At 44.6% G+C, this 25,314-nt stretch overlaps 1 pseudogene; it reads right to left on the minus strand.

Annotated features, from left to right (window-relative positions):
* Positions 1-1,022: 1,022 nt before the first annotated feature.
* Positions 1,023-25,314, minus strand: part of LOC130492430 (zinc finger protein RFP-like) — a 29,259-nt pseudogene continuing 4,967 nt past the window's right edge.

The following is a 25,314-nucleotide window of genomic DNA, read 5'->3' on the forward strand; positions in this document are numbered from 1 at the left end:
GTTATAGATTAATAAGCTACAGATTAATAAAATTGGTTTTTCTTAACCCAAATCAATATTGTCTATAGATTAATATTTTCAATATAGATTGATGTTCAATACAAAAATTTTCTCACCACACTCAGCATGACAAATGCTTCATTTCAGAAGCTTATACTCATCTGAAGAGTGGCACAAACACACAGAGAGACAAAAGAGAAATTTTAATAGAAGATTAACCTAGCAGAACCCTGGTTACAGAAATCCCCCTCCTGATTTTCTTTATACAACTGGAGAGCTGGGGACAGTTCAAGTCAACAAATGAAAGCATCCTTGTGCCTTATCTGGCACTTATGAAATCCCCCCCCCCCAAAAAAAACCCAACAATTCAAGACAGCACAGTTTTCAAATCAACATAATTTTATCATTAACATAATATCTGTACAACCCTCACATCTACCATGACTGAAACCCAAGTGCTAGGAACATAGCAACCTTGATAGCATCCTCCTTGCCCTTCAGGAGGGGCACTCCAATGGGATTTCTGAGGGAGAAAAACCTCCCAATAGCCTGAGGCTGACATAGGTCGTTTTTGCATGGGAACTTGGACCCACATTCGCCCCGTCTGACTCGGTTGTTCCTTGGAGTTCTGCATGTGTTTTCCATCCATTAGACATGAGCTCGCTGACAACCCTCGCAACGTCTGGGTCTTCCCATCCCTCTCTTAACTCGACTCTTCCCTCTAACCTGAGCTCAGCCCAGCTGAAATCTCCATGCAGATAGCAAAGCACTGGACACAGACGACTGCTTTCTCTCACAACCAATCACAAAGCAGCGTGTCAAGAGACAGGCATTCAAATACTTCCTGCTTCCTCGGAGCACTTTCTGAGGCGAAATGTATTACTGTTGCTTTCAGAAATGAGAAACAAAGGGGAAAAAGGGAATGTTGGGAAATGCAGGAGAAATGTCTCCATTTTACCCCAGTTTTGGTGGTTGGGAGCCCGGAGAGGCCTTATCGATCCTCCTGCTGTGAAGAGACAGTCTTAAGAGAGTTTGAGGTAGCCCTTTTGATACACCCAAAACAAGGGCAGGAGGGTCTCTCCAGAGAAGGAGGCTCCGGAGAACTCGTAGATCAGGGCCGCTCTGTCAGTGTCGAAAAAGGCCACTCGGCCCCCAGCGTAGTTCAGGCAGACTCAGATCCTCTTCAATTTCCCCCTCAGGGACAGGGGGTGGTGGTGGTCTTTTAAGGCAGCCTTGTAGTGTCCCCCCCACTTCCCCACAGTCCAGATCCCTTCCTCAGGACAAAAGAGGACCCCTCCCTTCCTCCTCACAGTCTTTCTGACCACCCCCACAATCCATCCTCCCTCACTTCCCACAAGGACTTCCCAGAAATGGCGGCCTGCCGTGAATCCCTCACGGCCCAGCACAGAATTATATTGGTCAAATATCTCAGGATTGTCGGGCAGAGTATGAGCTTTTTCTCCCCATCTCACGCTTTTACGATCTTCGGACAGGACGAGTCGGGGATGAGCTGTGTCTGAATCCAGAGTCACATTTGCTGTTGGGGGAAAAACAAGGAAACAAGAAGAGAAGTATTTGCAGACCCAGGCTGAGCATGGGATCCAGAGGTCCAGCCCCTCCTACCAGGAGTCACCCACCCCCACCCATAACACCCAGTGTTGTCCGAACCCCAAATCATGTGAGTGCAAGTTAAGCAGTACACAAATGACAAGTACAAACATGGTTGGTTGGATTGATACAGGCCACAACTTTGTTGGTTACAGCATTAGGCATTGGCAAGCATGGAGGTAGGATCCTGACATCAGGTGACCCGATGCCAGCTGATGTACCCTGCACCCAGCACCCTGCTGGGCGCAGCCTGAGATGGCAGCGTCCAGGACCCACTTGGACGGCAGCCACTGGGTAGTCATAGAATCATAGAGTTGGAAGGGACCACCAGGGCCATCAAGTCCAACCCCCTACACAATGCAGGAAACTCACAACTACCTTCCCCCTCCACACCCCTAGTGACCAGAAGATGGCCAAGATGCCCTCCCTCTCATCATCTGCCTAAGGTCACAGAATCAGCATTGCTGACAGATGGCCATCTAACCTCTTCTTAAAAACCTCCAGGGAAGGAGAGCTTACCACCTCCCAAGGAAGCCTGTTCCACTGAGGAACCGCTCTAACTGTTAGAAAATTCTTCCTAATGTCTAGACAGAAACTCTTTTGATTTAATTTCAACCCATTGGTTCTGGTCCGACCTTCTTGAGCAACAGAAAACAACTCGGCACCCTCCTCTATATGACAGCCCTTCAAGCACTTGAACATGGTTATCATATCCCCTCTCAGTCGTCTCCTCTTCAGGCTAAACATACCCAGCTCCTTCAACCTTTCCTCATAGGACTTGGTCTCCAGACCCCCTCACCATCTTTGTTTCCCTTCTCTGGACACGTTCCAGCTTGTCTACATCTTTCTTAAATTGTGGTGTCCAAAACTTAAGACAGTAGTTTAGTTGAGGTCTAACCAGAGCAGAGTAAAGGGATACCATCACTTCGCGTGATCTAGACACTATACTTCTGTTGATACAGCCCAAGACTGCATTTGCCTTTTTAGTTACAGCATCACACTGCTGACTCATGTTCAGTGTTTGGTCTACTAAGACCCCAAGATCCTTTTCACACACACTACTGCTCAAAAAGTCTCCCCCATCCTATAATTATGCCTTTGATTTTTCCTACCTAAATGCAGAACTTTACATTTGTCTTTGTTGAAGTGCATTTTATTAGTTCTAGCCCATTTCTTCGACCTGTCAAGATCATCCTGCATCTTGGCTGTCTTCTACCGTATTTGCTACCCCTCCCAATTTAGTATCATCTGCAAATTTAATAAACATCCCTTCTATTCCTTCATCCAAATCATTCATAAAGATGTTGAACAACACAGGGCCCAGCACAGATCCCTGAGGAACTCCACTAGTCACTTCTCTCCAAGTGGATGATGAACCATTAACTAGCACTCTTTGGGTACGATCTGTCAACCAGTGGCAGATCCATCTAACAATAATAGCATCTAACCCACATTTTCCCAATTTGTCAACTAGAATACTATGTGGAACCTTATCAAAAGCCTTATTGAAATCTAGATAAACTATGTCTACAGCATACCCCTGATCCAGCAAGGTAGAAACTTTCTCCTCCACCTGGGAGGAGTCCATCCCTTTGGCCCCTGACTGGGCATGTCCAAATCCAGGCCTCCTCCAAAGCCCCTTATTGGGGTCCCCAGCATGGGAAAAGGGGACAAGCAGGCCAGCTTTTCCCCAAACAGGATCCGGGCCCCATGGCCAAACTGCCACAAGAGGAGGCCAGAAGGGTGTGAGCTTCTGGACAACTCCCGCCAGCGCCTAATGTTGCAACCAGACCCGTAGTCTGTGCAGGATGTCCTGCAACCAAATATCCATGCCCCACAAGGACAGGTGCACACCATCTGGGCCAAACCAGGCCCCTAAGCGACTCCACTGGTCCACGAGGTGAATGACATCACCCCCAAGGGCTTCCGCCGCCCTACCAGTAGTCAGCATTGCCTTCCACCTAGGCATGGTCTTCCACCTAGGCATGGTCAACTTTTTCCGGGCACCCTGCCAGGTCTGCCTTTCCAGCATGTCCAGCCACAAGTGCTCACCCCCGGCCACTGCCTTGTTTGGGCCTGCAGATCCCACACTGCTGCTGCCCGCAGAGTGCTGCCTTTTGTTTTGCCCTGGTCATTTCAACCCTGATGACGTCTGGCAATCCATGCTGCCATACTTTTTGCTGCCTGTGCGGTAACAGGGACTCCCCGTGTGTTCCAGAAGCACCAAACCACTTCAATTTGATCCAGTCATCCGTGCCTAAGCGACTTCCCCCACCAGGGTTAGGAGCACCCGTGCAACAAGGAGTTGGATCCAACAACAGGTGACCCACCTGCCAGCCAGTGTAGCATCAGCCCCCGTGAGGGACCGTGCCAGCCCAGTCTTCACCAGAGTGCCCACTGAGTGGGGGGGACCACGGAACGGCACACCCTGTGTCACCCAGTGGTGAGCACCAGCCAGCCATCCCTGAGCCAGACCTGCCCAGACATGGCTCAGTTCCGAAGACTCCTTAAGGGAGTTATCAACATAAGAGATAGGCTCATAGCCTTCCCCCCCAAATGGATCCACCTAATGCCCAGACCACCCGCTGCAGCCAAGCAAGGAACAAGGGTCCTCCTGAGGGCCACCCAATTCCCGCTCCAAGCAGGGAAATTGCCTCCAGCTGGTGACCCCTGCTCTATTCCCAGAGGAAGGCGAAAAATCTCCGGGACCCCTAGCCAATCAGGAAGAAAATTTCTTCCTGACCCCAAAGTGGCAATTGGCACTACCCTGGGCATGTAAGAAAGGGCCACAAGACGATCCCTCCAGTACAAGGAGCTTGCCCAATCAGTAGAAGCTGCGCACACCCCCATCCTGCACACTATATGTCAGCAGGTCCAGGCCCCAATTTGCCACTGTGTGAAAACTAAAAGACATTATATGGTGTTGCTTTGGGCCACATGCAAATGGACCTCCACCTACCCATGTGGACCTCTCCCTGCCCATGGCACAAACACGGGTCTGTGACCACCGTGGTGGCTCCTATCTTAATAAAAGGGGGCACAGACACTCTGGGTGAGAGGCTGGGTCATGCCCAGCCCCATCATACGGAGTGTATCGTAAGGAGGATTGCTGGCATTCCCTGCTCCCTCTGGAATTTACTTTATTTTAAACTCAGGAGACAGCCTCCTCCTGCCCAGAAGTGTGCATCCGAGTGACAGTTGGGGAGGCAGCAGACCAAGTTGAACAGGAGGCTTGTGAGTGACAGTCATGTAGTTTCTGTTCTTCTCCCAAACATCAACCTGATCCGTGCCTCTCTTGGGGAGGATTCTTAAAGGCCCTCCAAAGCTGATGCCCAGCAACTGTTCTCCCTGCATTTCCATATGGCGGCAGGTAGGCAAAAGGAGGCAGTTCATCCCCTCAGAGTCCACCTTCTCTTTCACCCTGTCCGACCTCCACAGAAAAACAAGGAACTGGCTGAGGCAGGGAGGGAGAGATGTTTGAGGAACAAAACAAGAGCATCCAATAATGTTATCTCTACAAAAACACCAAGTAGAAGAACACAAATTGTAAGGAGAAGCTTTTTAGTTAAGAAATAATTTAGCGGTGTATGAAGAAAAATTTACCTTTCTGCAGATGAAGTCCAGAATCCAAAGTGTCTGAAGAAGCAAAAGAAACGAAAGTGAGCAGCAGACACTTGTGCCAATACCTTTCCTGGTTTTACAAGGTATTTTACAAGGTGGCCCGTGAAAGGTGGGACTTTTGCCAAGCCAGGCTTTTAACTGGCTGCTTGGGCAGCAACTATCACCACAGCACAAGGATCTTCACTGTGTAACTGAAGGAATGCCGCAGCAGCCATTTTGTGGCTGGCTCTACCTCCGGCGGCAGCTATTTTGTGGCATCCCATTTGTGGCTGCCCTCACCATGCTGTGTAAGAATTCCAAAGATGGCCACAGGTTCAAAAAGGTTGGTGACCCCAATATAAGTAGCCTAAAGCATAATAAAACACATCTGGCCCTATCTAAAGTCCAGTCAGAAAGGAGACTTCCTGTAGAGCGTTTGGTCCCAGCGCCATTGTTTCTTGGGGGCTCCCAGGAGACACCAAGAGTCGTTTAGATTTGGAGTGCAAAAAGCACCCCAACCCGGTCCTAAATAGTGGATCGGGAAGCAGGAAATTCCCCTGCAGTCTTCAAGAGCGGTTGGACTCCCATATTCTCTGAGAGAGCTTTCATTAAGCCTCTCGGAGATTTGGAAGCTGTCCCTGCCGGCACATAGGGGCTACCATTGCCACGGACGACTCTTTGGATTTAGGCTTTGACCTCCTCTATACATTAACATCAAAGAATCTATGAAAATAACAAGAAGCCTCACCCTTGGAAGTCAGAGTGAGTAAAAAGACACTTTTTGCCTTGATTGAGAAGACCTGAATGACGATAAAAACACCTACGAAAACCCCGACTCCCTGCCCAGCATAACGAGACTTTTTAAATAGACAAATGCCATTAAATGAACCGACTAAGACCTTATCAACTTGATCAGTGAGTAGACGCAATAAAAGGGACTTTTGAATGACTTTACAACTACCAATTAAATGTTTTGAGGGGAGGGAGGGAGACAAAAACCTCCCCCCCCCCACTTCCGGTTCTCTCTGATTCAATCAGCCCAGCCATGTCGCCTCTTAAGACCGGAAGATAATAAGAAGGGCTTTGTTACCATCGAAAAGACAGGGCAGATTGGAAGACTTGAAGTGAATCTCCCCGGTGTAACCATCAAATCGTTCCTACCACTTAACCACCGAGAGGAGACGACACAGGGTCTATGATACTGCAGTTTCCTGTCTACTTCCTTTTCTTTATCTGTGCCGCTTTGAAGTGTAATTGAGGATATCTTGAAAATTACAAAGCCCGCTTCTATATAAAAATACAAGCAGATATGTCAAACAAGAGGATGGAAGATATGTTACTCAAACAAATGGACATGTTTGCAGTGCAACAAGATTTCGTCTTTGAAAAACAACAAGCGCTCTCACATCAAGTATTTCAACTAGCTGAGATGATGAATATCCTATTTAAATCAATTAATGGAAAACTGGATACAATTATTGAGGAGATCCACAATATGAAGACCCAAGATACGACAACAATTATGCCAATAGAAATAAAAGGTTCTACTAAGGAGATGACGATTGAATGCTATGTGGAAGTGGTGATAAAATCTGGAAATAATGACAATGAACCAGAACAATTTATTCTTAAAGAGGTAGCTACAAATGACCAGCTGGCAATGAGAGAGAGCAACATGAGAGAATTCAATACCTCTACAATCTACTTGTCTGAGTTACTGGTGACAGGAGGAACATTATTATCCCAAGAAAACACTTCCTGGCAGCCAGCGATGGAGGGAGACATGACGAAGGATCTTACCAAGAAGCTGCTGGAAATTTTAACAAGAAGCCAATGGATACAATCACTGGGATCTTCTTTTATATTTTCAGAGGGCAGAATTGCAACTACTATACTGAAAAACGGGGGGGGGGGATTGGGAAATGAAGAAGGACTGGCAGATCCCCTCCCAAAACAAGAAAATGGCTAAGATAATGCTTATTTTTGGGGTGTAAGGGAGACATGGTGGACTTACTTTGATGAATTTTTAAATGGGAAAATTTGTTTATGTATTGATCTAATCCCTTCATTACAGAATAACAGAATGCTATACAGAGACAATGATGATAATGTTATAACTATGTAGGACTTGAAATTGCTTATAGAAGTAGTAAAGATAGCTTAAAGCAAGTTTGTATGAGAGAAAATAAGGATTAGAAATTAATTTGGAATGCAAAAGTGTTAACCAGTAGAATTAGTGACTGAAGAAGATGCGGGGAAGTCATATATAGCAGATAGCATTGAATACTATAGATAACATATTCTCAGTAATAGCAATGAGCTTTTTTTTGTTACAAGTAGTTACAACTGAATATATTGTTGAGATATGTTTATTTTTGTTGAATTGTGGAAAATAATAAAAATAATTTAAAAAAATAAAGTACAGTCAGAAAGGTAAATTGTTTACTCACTGAGAAGGTCCTTTCCGCTCTGAAGCAGAAGGTCATCTTGCAGCGTTGGGTGTTTCTCGTCCCATTGCTTGGAGAGGAAGGACTAAAATTAAACTATTTCCTGTCTCGGGGCGAAGAACGCCCACACACTTCCAGTTAATCTACTACGAGCTCATTAGAGACAAGGAAACAACAGCAACATGATAACAAAAACCATAACAACAGATTGAACAACACAATGAACTGGTTGAACATCAACACAACAGTAGGAAGGACAAGGTGCCCCCTTTATTGCAACTGTGTTTGTCTTGTGCAGCTGTGATTATCTTGCTTGAGGTTCACGTTGGCTGATGAATGTTTGTTCAGATTAGTCCGCCACCCTGAGAAGATGACTCCTCATGGGTGGGCAAGATGACCTTCTACTTCAGAGCAGAAAGGATCTTCTCGGTGAGTAAACAATGTACCTTTCCCGCTCTGAAGGAAGGTCACCTTGCAGTGTTGGGATGCCCAAGAGCCCCTTCACTTTCAGGTGGGAGTCCTAGATGTCATCTTCTTTAACTATGTGTTGCAATACGCGCCTACCGAAGGTGGTCTCTGCTGATGCTAAGGTGTTAATGTGGTAGTGCTTAATGAAGGTGGACGGATTAGACCACGTAGCTGCCCTGCATATTTCCTCCGTTGATGCTTGTTTGAACAGTGCTGCGGAGGTTGCTGCACTCCGGAGGGAGTGTGCCGTGATGCCTAATGGGGCCTGAAGCCCGCTTGCAATGTATGCCTCGGTGATGCACCTGCGGATAGTCGTGCTGATGGACTGGCGAGACATTGGCATACCCTTGTTAGGTGGTGCTATGGAAATAAATAGGTATTCAGTCTTTCGGATGGAAGCTGTCTTTGATATGTATATGTGGAGAGCTCTGAGCAAGTCCAAGGTATGCCAACTGCGTTCCTTGGCGTTGGAAGGATTGGGGCAGAAAGAAGGAAGGTTGATTTCTTGAGCTTGATGGAACTGTGATCGAACCTTAGGGGTGAAGGACGGGTCTGTTTGGAGGACCACTCTGTCCTTGTGGAATATACACAGATCCTGACGTATGGAAAGTGCCTTCAGTTCTGACACGCAACGGACCGAGGTGATGGCCGTCAGGAAGAAGGTTTTCATTCTGAGTAGTCTGATGTGGACCTCCCGCATTGGTTCAAATGTCCCTAAGATCAGCCTCAGTACCAAAGTATTGGGAAATGGCTAATGTAAAACCCATCTATAAAAAGGGCTCCAGGGGGGACCCAGGAAATTAGAGGCCAGTTGGCATAACATCTCGTGCAGGACTAGCCAATGAATGGGCAGCATCAGACCCGTGTGGCGGTTTCTACTGGGGGCCGCTAACTGCCTGGTACGGTGATGGGGAAGAGCAGAACCGAGAGATCGTGCCTAGAGAATGGTTGGAAGGACCCTCGATCATCCACGCTCCGACCACCCCAGCCGCCAACGCCACGGAGGAAACTATCCTGCTACGGGAACAGAACCAGACGTTGACCCTACAGAACCGGGACCTACAGGCGCAGCTGAGCGCTCTGCAGAGAGATTTGACTGCAGTTTTGGGGGTAGTGAGAGAACTCAGACAGCCCTCGCAGCAACCCCGAGCCAGCTCCCTACCTGCCGCGGAACCACCCATCTGTAGGGAGGCGCCCCCACCCAAGCGCCCTACTGCCAAGGATCTGAAGGTATCCTTTGACGGGTCCAGCATGCAGCTACCCCATTTCCTGCTCCAAGTGTCCAGTTTCATGAAGGATCAAGGAGAGACCTTTCCCTCGGAGGAAGCCAGGGTCAGGTACGTGATCAGCCTACTAGAGCTTGCTTTATTTCCACTTCTTTATGCATAAGCTCAACTGACTTTCTTTTGACTGATGAGTTGGTGCTAGCATCTAGAGTAAACCTGACTTCTTTCCCGCTTATTTTATTCTGTTTATATTCCTCCCGCTAGATCAAGTAACACTGCACGAAACTGGGCCCGTCTAGGAGAACTATTTGATGACATCAAAAACCACCATCCAACTATTCCAGTTCTTATGGCTGGTGACTTTAATGCACGAATAGGGTTGGATGATAATACTCTCTTCCAAAATCTTATAGGGAATTTTGATGAGTCTTTCCTGAGCTCCCTATGGTACACTAGAACTTCCAGGGACTCGTTAATTAACTCTTCCGGCTTAAGTCTGGCCCAGTTCGCTATCCAGAGAAACCTAATAATAGTAAACGGGCAATCACGGGTCGACCCAAATGGAGACTTTACTTTTTTTAGCCAAAATGGTGCCAGTGTTATCGATTATTTTCTGGTTTCACTAGATCTCTTACCTTTAATCAATAATATGGAAGTCTGTGATTACATGGGCAGTAACCATCTCCCTATTTCTCTTTTTTCCAACCTACCATGTGTTCAACATCTGACATCGTCCCACCATCAAACATTGCATCAATCCCAAAAAGCCCTAGCACGTGTTTACTGGAGTCCTGAGTTTGACTCCTTGGTGCGTGGCAGCTTCGTTGAGAGCTGCCCTCCTTGGACAAGAGTCTGCAGCTACTGTCCTAAATGTTTTTTTTCAGATTAATTGATTTATTTAAACCCTTATTTACTAAGGAAATTACCTCAAGCTCACATGCTTTATCCAAACAAAATTCTTGGTTTAACCGTGAGTGCAGACTCCTCAAACAAGCAATAACCAGGAAACATAGAGAGTTCAAAAGGAACAATACTATTTCAGTATTGAAGGAATTGTTAACGATTAAAAAGAACTACAAGGACTTGGTAAACTGGAGGGAAAAAAGAGGCCTTATATAAAAATTGGAGGAGCTTGATTACAGCTATAAACAACAATAATTCAACCTTCTGGCAGACTGTGAATTCTTTAAGTAATGGCTATGTCAGAGTCCCCGCATGTATCCCATCATTGGTCTGGGTAGCTTACTTCAAGAGCCATTTCTCCTACTCTGTGGAAAACCAAGGACTTATACCTGTTGCACCTTCTATTTTGCTGAATTCCTGGCCAGATGTGTCTCCTAATGAAATTAAACAGCTCATTGATCGCTTACGCTCAGGGAAAGTCCCAGGTTCTGATCTAATTCCCTACAAACTTTTTAAAGTGAATAGTAAATGGTGGGCCAACATTCTTGCTGCTGTATTTACACAAATTAATGCATCAGAAGCCATTCCAAAATCTTGGAGACATACTATTATCATTCCAATCTTCAAAAAGGGTCAGCGCTCTGACCCAAGCTGTTATCGCCCAATCAGCCTTTTGTCTTGCTTAGGCAAATTGTACAAATTTTATTCCTCCTACTTATTAAAGAGGCTGTTGGACTGGGTTGAGAGTAATGACATCCTTGGCTGGGAGCAGATTGGCTTCAGAAGGGGTTGGTCTGTTATGGACCATTGTTTAGTGCTCTCTCACTTAGCTGATAAATATTCCTCCCTCCAAAATGGCACCCTTTACGTGGGTTTTATGGATCTTAGGGGAGCTTTTGATACCATCCCGAGGGAGAGGTTATGGTTGAAACTATCAAATTCTGCTATGGATAGGCTCATACTACTGTGGCTCATTTAACAATTTCATACTGACCTCACAGCTCAGGTTCGCTGTGGCGACCAAGGAGAACTAACTGAGCCCTTTGAACTGGCCAAGGGAGTTAGACAAGGTTGCCTCCTAGCTCCTCTCTTGTTTACTGTATATACTCGAGTATAAGCCCAGTTTTTTAGCCATGATTTTTGGCTTAAAAAACTCACCTCGGCTTATACTCGGGTCAATACGGTAATTCGCCTGCCGGGCCCTCTCTCAGCGCGCTCCCGCCGGCCAGCTGATGAGCGGGCTGTCCTGCCTTCTCCACCCCACCCGATCGCGCCTTCTGCGCGGTGGCGGTTTCTCCCCCCCACACACACCCCACCCCACCCAATCACGCCTTTTGCACGATCGCGCCTTCTGTGCGGCGGCGACGGTTTCTACACACCAACCCCACCCAGCCTTCTGTTGAGCGGCGGCGGTTTCCATCACCCGTGGATTTCCGATGGGGTGTCGTGACTAAAAGAAAAAATCACATTGTTATACATCAGTTAAAATCACATTGTACTATAATTCGTTAACTATATTTCTAAAATCCGTTTTTGCCGATTTATCCCAATATGCAGCGGCTTTTGACCATATAATTTTAAATTCATCCATGTCTTTACCATGTAAAGATATTGTAATTTTGGCCATCCGCATATACAACCATAATTTTTCTCTCCACTCTTTAATTGAAGGTTTATTTGTTTGCTTCCATTTTTTAGCAATTATAATCCTTGCTGCTGCAAAGCAATATTGACATATGACTCTGTCCCCTTTATCCAATTCATTTTTTGGAATACCCAATAAACAAAAAGCGGGATCTCTCTTAATTTTTACTTTAATCAAATTGTTAGTCTCATTCATAACTAATTGCCAAAATCTCCTAATTTTTTTTACAAAACCACCAACTATGCATAAACGTACCTATAGCAGTACCACACTTCCAACAAAACGCTTTATCATCTTTTTTCATTTTACTTAGTAGGACCGGAGTTATGTACAATCTATAAAACATTTTATATAAATTTTCTCTTATTTCATTCGAAATAGTGAACCTAAATTCTTTTTTCCACAATTTTTCCCAAATCTCCAGATCGATATTATAACCTAAATCTCTCATCCATTTCAACATGACCGGTTTAATCCTTTCCTGTTCTAAATTCAATTCTATAAGTACTTTATAAATCCTTCCGATCAATCCTTTATTACCCTTTAATAATATTATCTCAAAATTAGATTTGGTACAATTAAATCCCAACCTATTATCTTTATTAAAAACATCATTTAGTTTATAATACATAAACCAATCTTTTATTTGGAGTTCTTCACGTGTTTTCAATATCCATGTCCCATCTCTGTAATCTATCATTTCTCTACAATTATCACAATCCAAATTTAAATGTGCACCTCTTCGCATAAATGCTTCTATAGGATTTATCCACCCGGGAGTTTTACTTTCTAAAACATCTTTATATTTATTCCATATTTGTAATAGACTTTTCCTGATAATATGAAAGTTAAATTCTTTATTCACTTTCTGTTTCTCATACCATAAATAAGCATGCCACCCGAATCGCAACTTATATCTTCTAATTCTAATAGTTTTGGATTCTGCAAGAGAATCCAATCCTTAATCTAGGTAAAGCATGCCGCTTGATAGTACATTTTTAAATCCGGTAATCCCAATCCTCCCGTTTCCTTTAATTCTATTAAATTATTATATGCAATCCTATGTCTTTCTTTACCCCAGAGAAATCTCATAACATCTTTTTTCCAATCTTCAAATATCTGTGCCCCTGTCACTATTGGTAAATTTTGAAACAAAAAAAGCATTTTGGGTAATACCATCATTTTGATTACTGATATTCTTCCCCAGAGTGATAAAGGGACTTTTTCCCAACTTATCAAATCTTTTTTTATTTGTTGCCATTGATTTACATAATTATCCTGGAATAAATTAAAATTATTATTAGATAACCATATACCCAAATATTTAACTTTGTGTTCAATATTGAGTCCCGACTTTTTGATTAAAATTTGTTGTTGTGCAAGAGTCATATTTTTAACCAAAATTGTTTTTGCCTTGTTAATTTTAAAACCTGAAAGCTTTCCATAAACCTCCAAAATTTTATTCCATCTGTCAAACTGTTCAATCGGATCAGTCAGAAAACATACTAAATCATCCGCATAAGCTTTAAGTTTATAGTTATTTCTCCCTATTCGTACCCCTACTACATAATTAGATTTTCTAAGATTATTCAATAATACCTCTAGTACTAAAATAAAAAGTAAAGGGGAAAGAGGACAACCTTGTCTCGTTCCCCTTTGAATTTCAATCTTTGGTGACAATAATCCATTTACAATTAAATTAGCTGTTTGTTGTGTAAATATGCTTTTTATGGCAGTTTTAAAGCTATCACCAAAAGCCATAAAGTCTAATACCTTGATCATAAACTGCCAATTAACATTATCAAAAGCTTTTTCAGCATCCAAAAAAATCAAAGCTATTGGTGTTGTATCTTGTTCCGCATATTCTAAAAGATCTATTACCACCCTTACATTCTGACTAATCAGTCTTCCTGGTAAAAATCCAGCCTGATCATCATGTATTAATTGATTCAATACTTTTTTTAATCTAGTAGCTAAAATTGCTACAAATAATTTATAGTCAATGTTTAATAATGAAATCGGTCTATAATTTTTAGCTTCCAATATATCAGAATTTGCCTTGGGTATTAAAACTATATTTGCTTGTTTCCAAGTTTGAGGGATAATACCTTTTATAATCCCTAAGTTCATCACTTCCAAAAGATAGGGGATTAGTTGCTCTTTAAATGTTTTATAATAATATGCTGTAAAACATCTGGTCCTGGAGATTTATTCAGTTTACTTTTATTTATTGCTTGCTCCAGTTCATCCTTAGTTATTGGAGAATCTAAAAATTCTTTATTTTCTTGTGTTATTTTCCCCCAGTCCCATTTGGTAAGATAAGCTTCCATTTCTACCTCTGAAACCTGATTTTTTTTGTATAAATCTGTATAAAATTTCACAAATGTATCTACTATCTCCTCTTAACAAATCTTACCGTTCCTTCTAATTTGAGTTATTGGTATTTTTTTATCTTTCTGTTTAAGTTGCCAAGCTAGCATTTTACCTGGTTTATTAGCATGTTCAAAAAATCTCTGTTTGTTATACATTACTTTTCTTTCAATCTCTTCGGCAATTAAAAATTTATATTGATGTTGCCAATTCCTAATCTTATTCTGTTGTTCTTGTTTAGCCCCTTTATCTTGCAATCTACATAGGCATCTCTCCGCCTGCTTAATTTCATCTAGTATACATTTTTTCTTGCTCTCCCTTTCCCTATAATATCTTGTATTTTGTTGAATTAAAAGCCCCTAATTACTGCTTTACCAGCGTCCCAGACTATATCTTCACTGGTACCTTTGTCTATATTTTCTCTGAAATAATTCCTTATTTCAACCTTCAATTTATCAACTATTTTTTTTATTTTTTAAGAGAAAATCATTAATTCTCCAGGGTTTGTGACCTCTATTTCCCATTTTAATTTTAACTGATACCGCATTGTGGTCTGACAGCACCCTAGGTAAAATCTCTGAATTTTCTGAATTCTGTACCAGACCCTTTGACATCCATATCATATCTATCCTGGAATACGTAAGATGTCTCTGTGAGAAAAAAGTGTATCCCTTCTTATTACCATGTGTCAACCTCCAGACATCAAACATATCCCACTGATCTATAAGAGCATCAAAAATCCCGGGTAATTTTTCTTCATTACTTGCTTTTTTCTTTTTCTCAGATCTATCTACCTTAGGTACCTTAACACCATTAAAATCCCCCATCCATATCATTTTTTCAATGGCATATTCAGCTAATAATAATGCTAATTTCTCATAGAATACCTTTTGATTTGTGTTAGGTGCATATATTCCCACCAACAATATCTTTTGAAAACCACATGTTACTTCCAACAACAAAACTCTTTCCTCTATATCTTGATAAATAACTTTTGGTTGCAGTAAAACAGATATATACATAGCTATTCTATTGGTTTTCTTATTCTCATTACATGCCGTAAATAGGGTACCCAACCTTGCTTGTTCCAACCTAAAAACATCCTTTGGGAGTATATGCGTTTCCTGTGAACAAATAATATTAGCATTAGATTTTCGTAAATGGTGAAATATTTTCCTCCTTTTGTTGGGAGAATTCAATCCATTAACATTCCAAGATAAAACCTGTAACATATCAAATTTCAGTTAGATCCCATATATTTCCACAATAAGTTTTAGCATGCTTAACTCCTACTACTGCTACCCCCCCTGCCCCCCTTATTCTGTTCAATCTTCAGTCTTCAGTATCATCAATTGGAGAGTCCTCTGATGAAGCTGCTGGCAAATCTCCACCTCCAGAAGCTTCAGATGCCTTTTCTTCTTCTGTGGATTCTCTAGTTGGAACTTGTTTAGCTGACTTGAGAGGTTTAACCAGTTCTGTATCATATCTTCTTAAAAACTGGTCTGCCTTATCCACTTCCGTAAACTTGAACCTTTTCGCCTTAAAGATGAAAGACACACCCTGCGGATATTCCCATCTGTATTGGATTCCACTGAGTCTTAAACGTTGGGCGATCTCCATAAAATCCTTCCTTTTCCTGAGCAATCTTGCAGGTATTTCCTTCATCAGTCTCAAAGATTCATCTCCAACTTTCAGTGGTGTTTTGTAATGAGTATTAAGTATTAAGTCTCTGTGACTTCTGGAAAACAATTGAAGCAGGCAGTCCCTCGGAACTTTATTCCTGGTTGCATATGCTGAGTTTATTCTGTAAGCTGTCACAATCATCCCTGCAATAACCTCTTCAGATTCTTCTAAAAAGTCTGCCAAAAGAACCATCAAATATCCACGCAGATCCCGATCCTCAATTTTCTCTCTCAATCCACGAATACGTAGGGAAGATTCTTTTATCTTAAGCTCCATCATCGCCATCTGGTCATTTTGAGTCTCTTCTCTGTCAGCTACAGATGCTATTGACATCTCCAAAGTATCCACCTTCTTCTTAATTTCTTTAGTTTCCTGTGAATTTTTTTTGAGCTTGGTTTCAACCTTGTCTTGCTTGACAGCCAGGGATGAAATTGTATCCTGCAAGGCAGCTATTGCAGTTGAATTCTGAGCTATGGTAGCTGTGTTCTGGGATAGCTCCTGTTTCATTTCTGTAACTTCCTGATGAGTCTTAGTTAGCAGTTCAAACACAGAAGTCAGAGTCAGTTCAGGTTTAGTTTTTAAAGGCATCTTAGCAGCAATAGATGTTGTTGCTGTTGGAGAAGTTGTCTGTTTAGTTATTTGAGTTATTTGAGTCACAGAGGACCGTCTGAGAGGAGGCTGTACCACCAACTTTGTGTCCTTTAAAATATCCTTGGTGTGTTTCTCTTTCTCACCCATTGGTGAGCCAGACAGACTGAAATTGCAAATCTATTGTAATCCAAGGGAAAGCAGGGGGGGCAGAAAGTTTCTTTTAAATCATTTCATTCAGGTGCAAATCAATTTGGAGAAAACAATCACTATGACCACTGGAAGAATTCTATGCTATGTCACTTGATTGTCCTCCAACTCCTTTCTTTTGCTTCAAAAATCTTGGCTTGCAAAGAAACTTTTTTAGAGTGCATCACTCAACTGGCAAAAAGCCAAAAATCACAAACACAAAGCGTAACTGAATTATAGATAGTTCAGAGTTGTCCCTTAGCAAAAAAAAAACTGCCACACACCCCAAGTTAGTGTCGTTAAAATTCAGAAAAAAACTTTATTTGTAATCCAAATGAAAATTAAATCGGGTCCCACCTCGCTCTCTCCTGCCATCTTCTTTAAGATGGCGCCAGCTCTTCGGTGGAGTCTGCCAGAGCAACCGCCGCCAATTTCTCGGCGGTTATCGCTCCCGTGGCGGATCTGCCACCGGCACCCAGGTCTGCATCCCCTCTTATCCCGAGGGGTGCCGCTTGCCGGCTCTTCCCGGGGCTGGTTTCGCGCCCCGCGGCAGCGAACGGCAGGAGCGCGGCTCCGCGCTTGTAACGGGGGGGGGGTCGCCCGACCCGGAAGTCTAAATTGTTCAAGACTTTCTATTCCTTGGCTCCACCATCAACCAAAAGGGAGACTGCAGCCAAGAAATCAGAAGGAGATTGCAACTGGGAAGGGCAGCCATGAAGGAACAAGATTCTGAAGTGTAAGGATGTGTCACTGGCCACCAAGATTAAGTTAATTCATGCCATCGTATTCCCTATTACTATATATGGGTATGAAAGCTGGATATTGAAGAAAGCTGATAGGAAGAAAGTAGATTCCTTTGATATGTGGTGTTGGAGGAGAGTGTTACGGATACCGTGGACTGCCAAAAAAACAAATCAGTGGGTTATAGATCAAATCAAGCCTGAACTGACCCTAGAAGCTAAAATGACTAAGCTGAGGCTATTATATTTTGGTCACATTATGAGAAGACAAGAGTCAGTGGAAAAGACAGTCATGCTAGGAAAAGTTGAGGGCCGCAGGAAAAGAGGAAGACCCAACAAGAGATGGATCAACTCGATAAAGGAAGCCACAGCCCTCAATTTGCAAGACCTGAGCAAGATAGGACGTTTTGGAGGACATTGATTCATAGGGTCACCATGAGTCGGAAACGACTTGACGGCACTTAACACACATGGAGAGTGGACAGAAAGAAGCTTTTCTCCCTCTCTCATAATACTAGAACACGGGGTCATCTTCTGAAGCTGGAGGGTGAGAGATTAAAAACAGATAAAAGGAAGTATTTCTTCACACAATGCGTTATTAAATTGTGGAACTCCCTGCCCCAGGATGTGGTAATGGCTGCCAACTTGGAACACTCTAAGCAGGGAGTGAACATGTGCATGAAGGATAGGGCTATCCATGGCTACTAGTCAAATGGATACTAGTCATGATGCATACCTATTCTCTCCAGGATCAGAGGAGCATGCCTGCTATATTAGGTGCTATGAAACACAGGCAGGATAAAACTGCTGCAGTCATGTTGCTTGTGGGCTTCCTAGAGGCACCTGTTTGGCCACTGTGTGAACAGACTGCTGGACTTGATAGGCTTTGGTCTGATCCAGCATGGCCTTTCTTATGTTGTTATGTTCGTTACCTTTTAATTGCTTCTTGGTGTCGTCCAAGAGAGGATTTAAATCCGGGAAGTCCCAGATGCGGCACTTCAGTGCAATGAGAAAAGCCACTGGATTCTCAAAACACCTCCTTTTCTTCATACCTGGAGAAAAACGTTTCAAGATACCATCCATCCAATTCACAATCCCCACCCCCCACCCCAGGCAGATCAGAGAAACAGAGGAAGGAATCAGCAGAAAACCGAGAGACAGAGGCTGAGGCTGAAAGCAGAGCCAGATGGGAGGGCTCTTCGGAGAGCAACGTCCACCTCGCTGTAGCTCCTGAGACCCCAAAGTCCACAGCAGCTGAGGGGAATGGTTATTAAAACAAGATAGAGCCCGTTTGGGCTCAGACCATCACCAAAGGGGGGAGGAAGGGCTCCGGACCTGCAGGTCGAGGTAGTGGTAGCCATGAACACAGAAAGCTTTAACATGGGACTACATGGATTCATTGAGCAGAGGTCCATCAGCAGCTATGAGACCTGGTGACTGAAGGGAACCTCCATAGCTAGAGGCAGCCACCCTCTGCTGAATAACACCGCTAGGAGGCAGCAGCAGGGGAAGGCCTCAGCTTCTGTGCTGTGTTCCTTGGCCGTCCAGGGGCATCCCTTGGCCACTGTGTGAGACAGGACGCTGGGCTAAATGAGCCACTGGTCTCATTCAGCAGGCTCTACTGATGGACAGTGGAAGGAAACAGGTCAAATGACATCACCATAACCAGAAGCGTTTTTGGCTAGATCTCCAGTACCTGGAGGTTCAAGAGAAAATAAGTACCAAAACAACGTAAATGCAACCTAAATTTAGTACAGTGAAAAAGTGCACAGTGAACAAACAACAGACATTACAAACAAGGAGAATACATAGCTCTCAAGGAGTCTTCAACAATCTTCACAGATGTTCTTAATAAAGTCCAAAAGGCTTCAACAAGCAAAGTCCATAAGAAGGACGGTGGAAAAAATGGATTGTGAAACGCAGTCCGGATTAACTTTAACGTTTTCACCGCCGCGTCAGTGGCTTCATCAGCACACCGTTCTATTATCGGGAGACAAGGCTCCTTAAGATGGGGTTTACAAAAAAATCTCAAGACAGTTTAACAGCGCTGTAAAGCTGCTCCGTTCGAAGTTTATTAAGAACATCTGTGAAGATTGTTGAAGACTCCTTGAGAGCTATGTATTCTCCTTGTTTGTAATGTCTGTTGTTTGTTCACTGTGCACTTTTTCACTGTACTAAATTTAGGTTGCATTTACGTTGTTTTGGTACTTATTTTCTCTTGAATTCCCACTAGTACCAAGTGCCTCTTTTTTCCAGCAGTACCTGGAGGTTAGCAACCCTATTTGCCACTGAGAGATGGCTAGAGATCCATGATTTTAATTACGTCTGATTTGGCCCTCAGCCGCGATCATGAAGGATAACGTTCTTCACAGGATTCCCAGACCCTTCCCAGCATTAGGAAGGTTATTGAGAAAGATCCACTTACCTCTGCAAGATGCTTCTGGCATCCTAAAGAAAAGTGGCAGAGAGAGAAAGAGAAAGAAGAAAGACCTCAATGGTTGCTAAAAGGCCATCCCGGAAAGACCCCTTCAGACCCTGGAAGATTCTGTGCTCCGGCCTTTCTCTTGTGTCCAGGAAGCAGACCCCACTTGATGGCTGGGGGGCATCTCCATAAAAGTAGGAGAAAATCTCCATGAGGTTAATATCAACAGAGTGGGGCCATTTCAAAGCTGAGCTGGTCGATCTGCTCTGATGACTCAACAGTGGCCACTTTCACAAAGGGATTTTCCCTCATGTGGAAGGCAGGAAGCCCTCAGATTAGGACATGCAGGTCTTGCGGCTGCCTGTGGAGGCAGAGGCATTCCCAGCAACGTTTCGTGCCTCAGCCCTGCATCTTTGTTATGTTCCTTTTTTTCCATGCTGTAGGGCAATTCCCAGGCTTTAAAAAAATAGCTGTGTTACAGTTGCATTGTAACAACATACTGGTCCCAGCTTTCATATTTATTTCTTGTTGTTACAGAATTATAACTAGAAATGTGCAGCTTGCACTTTACATCCTCTAAAAGAAAAGCTAAGAATTAGTGCAGCAGATCATTATAATTTTACAGCGCTGGAGCCATCTAGCCATTTGCCCTTTTCTGTAAAGCCTGATGTAGGCAGAGATGGGGGCCGCAGGGACTGAGAGGAGAAGAGCCAAACTCTGTCACCTTGGAGCCCTTGATGGGTTTTCCCCCCTTTCCCCTACAGTGTTGCCATGTGGCTCAGCAGGGAAAGGGGGGGGGTCTGGGCACAAAAGCCATTGCATCTGCACAGACGTGACAGATTGGCAGCGGCAAGCATAGTGGTGCCAGCACATGTGTGTGTGGATGCCACTCCTGCACCCCTTGTTGTTGCCGTTCTTTGTGGGGGGCATTTTTGTACACCAATCTGGATGCAACCAGTATAAGCTACATTCCCCACCCCCTAAGCCATCTTCCTTTTAAAACTTGCTGTGAAAAATCTTGGCTATGACCCTCATTCCTGGTTGTTTGGAAAGAGTCACCCGTGAACCTGGGTTGATTTACATGTATTTCCCCAGACGGTTGGATGACACACAAACACACTTCTGCTTCCAAGATGGAAGCCAAGTTGCCTCCGTCTATCAGGGAAAGGGACAGGGTTCCGGAGGGGGGGGGGTTGCCCCTAGATGGAGATGAAATGGTGCAGAAGGAGATACAGAAAGGGTTTGGAGGCAGCTGCCTCCCAAAAGGGAGCCTGGGCTGTTCCTGCCACACTCCTACCTGCAGGAGTTCACTGGCCGGCTGCTGACACTTCTCCTCCATCTCCCGGATGAGGCTGTTGCGAGAGGAGAGTTCCTCATACAGTTCGGCCAGGCACTGGTCCCTTTTCCTTTCCACCTCCCTCTCCACCTCTTCCACCCGGGACAGCAAAAGCTTCTCTTGTTTATCCAGAAACTTATGCAGTTGCCTGAACATGGTCACTGTCTTCTGCCGCTCTCCTTTGGTTTGCTTCTGAGATGGAAAAAGAAGAATACAGCCAGTCTTTGCAGTGGGAAGAGGGGCCTTAGGAGACTCCTATCAGAAGGGCACTTTTGACTTTCCCAGAGATTGCATCAACACTGGGTAGGAAAAGAGAAAGATTCAGAAGGACCCATCCAAAGTACACATGAATTATCTTTGCATTATTTTCTTCTTGTAGTAGTTTTACTTTACAAAACTCAAACATGTGCTGCAGCTTCTCACATCTCTCTCCCCCAAGCACAGACATGATGGTTACTTCCAGAACCCTTTTTATTGGAGAGCTATAAGAGGAAAGGTGTTCCCAGTAATATTCACAAATGTTCATTCTATGTGGCCTTTCATCAACTTTTCTGTGGGAAACCAGGCCATTCCGAATGGGAAGGGATTCCCTTCTTGCTTGATTTTTCTGCATTTTTTACTCAGTGTCGTCCCACCCCCATCCCATGTACATTTCCATTGTCTGTCCACCTCCCAGCAATAAGGACACTTACGAGCAGCTCGTTACGAAAGAAACGAGCAGGTTTCTTTCACTATTCTGGCTTTATACATCAGCATTTCTTCCTTCTCCTTGCGCAGAATCTCCATACAATTGCAGAACTGATCCTGGGGCGGGGGGGACAAAGTCCCAACATTGAGGTTTGCTCCTTTTACTATAAATCATAAAGCAATACTGTCATCAAAGCCCAAATTAGTTATAAGTGTAGGATGTCCCGCCCCATGCAACCCCTGGGCAGAGGGTTACCAGCAACTCCAGGCTACCAATTTATTTATTTTTAAAGGAAGAATATCATGTGTGGAGGGAAGAGATAGTTAAACCTTCTACCAACAGGCTGCTGCCCCCTGGTGGCTTGGCAGGACAATCAGCTGGCCAAACATCAACGCAGCCAGCCCTGAAGAGTGCCAAAGTCCCAACATCACCACCTGAGCACAAAGGGAGGGAAATTAGGAAGGGAGCTGCCAAGCCAGGAGAGGGGCAACAAAGAGATGTTATCATTCCCTGTTTGGGCCCAAGGCCCAAGCGTTTCCCTATGGAAAGTGTCACGGGGCACCCAGGAGTGCAGCTAGAAAGGACCCACACGTGATCTTCCCCACCATCATCCACCTTGTCAATTTCCAATCTTGTACTCTTGGGAAGCCTCCTCCACAGGAATGATTTTGTGATCATTGTGCTCCTGGGACTGGTCACAGACCACGCAGATGGGGGCTTCGTCATTCTTGCAGAAGAGCTTCAGCGGCTCCTTGTGCTTCTGGCAAACTCTCTCCTTTCGGGCTGCCACAATTGTCTGATGCCAAAAACAAAAGAACCATATTTGTTTTATTCCCCCCCCCATATTTTTGAACTCTCCCTCTCTGTGTACTAGTAAATATTGGACATAATCAGTGACTTATGCAGAAAAATATATTGTATAGGAAAGAAAAATGTTACCAAGCTTTTACTGATTCCTCAAATTCCTTTGAAAGCCAATGGATTGGTAACAATTCATGGTTTCAGAATAAACCACACACTCCCTGCATCTAATTTGAAAATCCACCTCCAGATCCTCAGCTGGTGGCTCCCCTCTCCTCTAGCAATGAGATTTCAGGTAGCATCTAGGGCTGCTACAGAAGGAGGAACCCCAAAATTAAGAAAAGGGAACATCTGGGTCCAAATAATCTTCAAAACATACCCATGTTGTCGAAGGCTTTCACGGTCAGAGTTCATTGGTTCTTGTAGGTTATCCGGGCTGGTGTCAGCCCTTGGCCCACTTGAACCAAAAACCACATCAGAGACAGTCAGGTCCAAAGAAGCTGGTTTTACTTGGTCAAAATAGGTTAACAGAGCATAAAGAAAAGGGTGACAGCTATGGGGCTGGCTGGCTAGAACTTGGTAATATAAAAGCATTGAAAAGGCGAGAGATTACATATCAAAAACAAAGCTGTGTTCCCAGAGCTTCAAACGGAGTTCAGTAGGCATAACAGTCCTTGAGTCTGGTCGGCGGGAAAGCGAAAGTAAACATCAACTGAGATACAGGCCTGACATCCTGCCCCCCTTAAGGCCCCCTCCCACCTTGCAAAGGGGACGGTCTATCCGGGTAGGCGGTGTGGAAGGCAGTCACCAAGTGCGGGGCGAAGACATCCTCTGCACGCACCCACTCATCGGAGGCAGGGGGGAAGTGTTTCCAGCGAATTAAGTACTGCAGAGATCCATGCCGTATACGTGAATCCAGGATCTTTGATACTTCAAAATGCTCCTCCCCCCACCACCATCACGGGCTGCTCGGGAGGCGGTTCTGGGTGCCATTCCGAGGAGGCGAGATGAGGTTTAAGGAGGCTGACATGGAAGACAGGGTGGATACGTCTCAGGGTTTTGGGGAGAGTCAGTTCCACAGTGACAGGGTTGATGATCCGGGCAATGGGATATGGTCCAATGTACTTGGCACTAAGTTTATGGCACGGTCGAGTGGATCGCAGGTTTCTTGTGGAAAGATACACTGATTCGCCAACCCGGATCTCCTTGCTGGGGGACCGATGCTTATCTGCCTGCACCTTATATTTGCGCTTGGCTCTATCTAGGTTGCTCACTAACCAGGGCCATGTGGTGCGGAGGGCTTGTGCCCAGGAGGCTACATCGGGATCCCCCTCCCCCTCGGGAACCTCCGTGGGGGTAATAGGACTGACCGTACACAGCATAGAAAGGGCTGAACTCTGTAGATTGATGGACAGCATTATTGCACGCATATTCTGCAAAAGGCAATAGTTCCACCCAGTCATCTTGGTGGTAATTGATATAACAACGTAAATAACATTCTAATACAGCATTGACACGTTCAGTTTGTCCATCCGTCTGGGGATGGAAAGCACTTGACAACCCTTGCTCCACCCCCACCAATTTGAGAAACGCCTTCCAGAATTTAGCCACCAAACTACTTCCGCGGTCGCAGATTATCTTGTGGGGGAACGAATGCAACCGGAAAACATGTGACACGAAGAGGCGGGCCAATTTGGGGGCGGAGGGAATACCCGCTCACGGAACCAAATGTACCTGTTTGGAAAATAAGTCAGTAACAACCCATAGTACAGTTTTGCCCCCGCTAAGGGGGAGATCCGTCATAAAATCCATGGCAATCACTTCCCAGGGCTTGCTGGGAATTTCCAGCGGTTGCAGTAGTCCTGGGGGTTTGCCTTGAGGTCGTTTGACTGTGGCACAGATAGGGCAGCTGCGAATGAAGGAGTCCACATCAGAACGCATTCCCCCCCCCCACCAAAATTGCCTGCGCAACAAGTGAAGGGTTTTCAGGAACCCAAAGTGTCCCGCAGTTTTAGCTCCATGGGCTAACTGCAGAACTTCCCTTCGAGGTATCTTAGGCACGTACAGTTTTGAGTCTTTGTACCAACAACCACCTTGCTCAAGTACACTTTGGGCCAAGGTTTGGGCAGTGTGTTCGGCTAGGCACTGAGTCCGAAGGGAGTCCAGGAAGGAATTAGAGATGATAACCCCCCCTTCTTTCGTGGGAGAGGGTGAACCAGGAGCTGTTGGTGTTGGGGGGGGAGAAACTGGTTGCTGCGGAGCGCTGGATACAGGTGACGCAAGGGGGGCAGGCGAGGGAGCCTGCTGGTTAGGGCTGGATACCTTGTTGGCCATTGTGTGGTTCCCCTGCTGGAGTCGGGTTTGGGACCGGGTTTGCACGGTCAGCAGAGGCAGGGCTTCTCTTTGCGCTGGGGTGAACAAAGAGTCTGTCAGCCGATCACGTTTTACCGGGTATTGAGGCAACTGGGATAGGGCATCTGCAAGCACGTTCTGTTTCCCGGGCACATGTTTAAGAACAAAACGGAATTGAGCAAAGAAGTCCGCCCAACGTTGTTGTTTTGCGAACAATTTATGGGTCCCCGTGAGGGCAGTTAGATTTT

The sequence above is a fragment of the Euleptes europaea genome, chromosome 1 (genome assembly GCF_029931775.1).
Source record: "Euleptes europaea isolate rEulEur1 chromosome 1, rEulEur1.hap1, whole genome shotgun sequence".
Lineage (NCBI taxonomy): Eukaryota > Metazoa > Chordata > Lepidosauria > Squamata > Sphaerodactylidae > Euleptes > Euleptes europaea.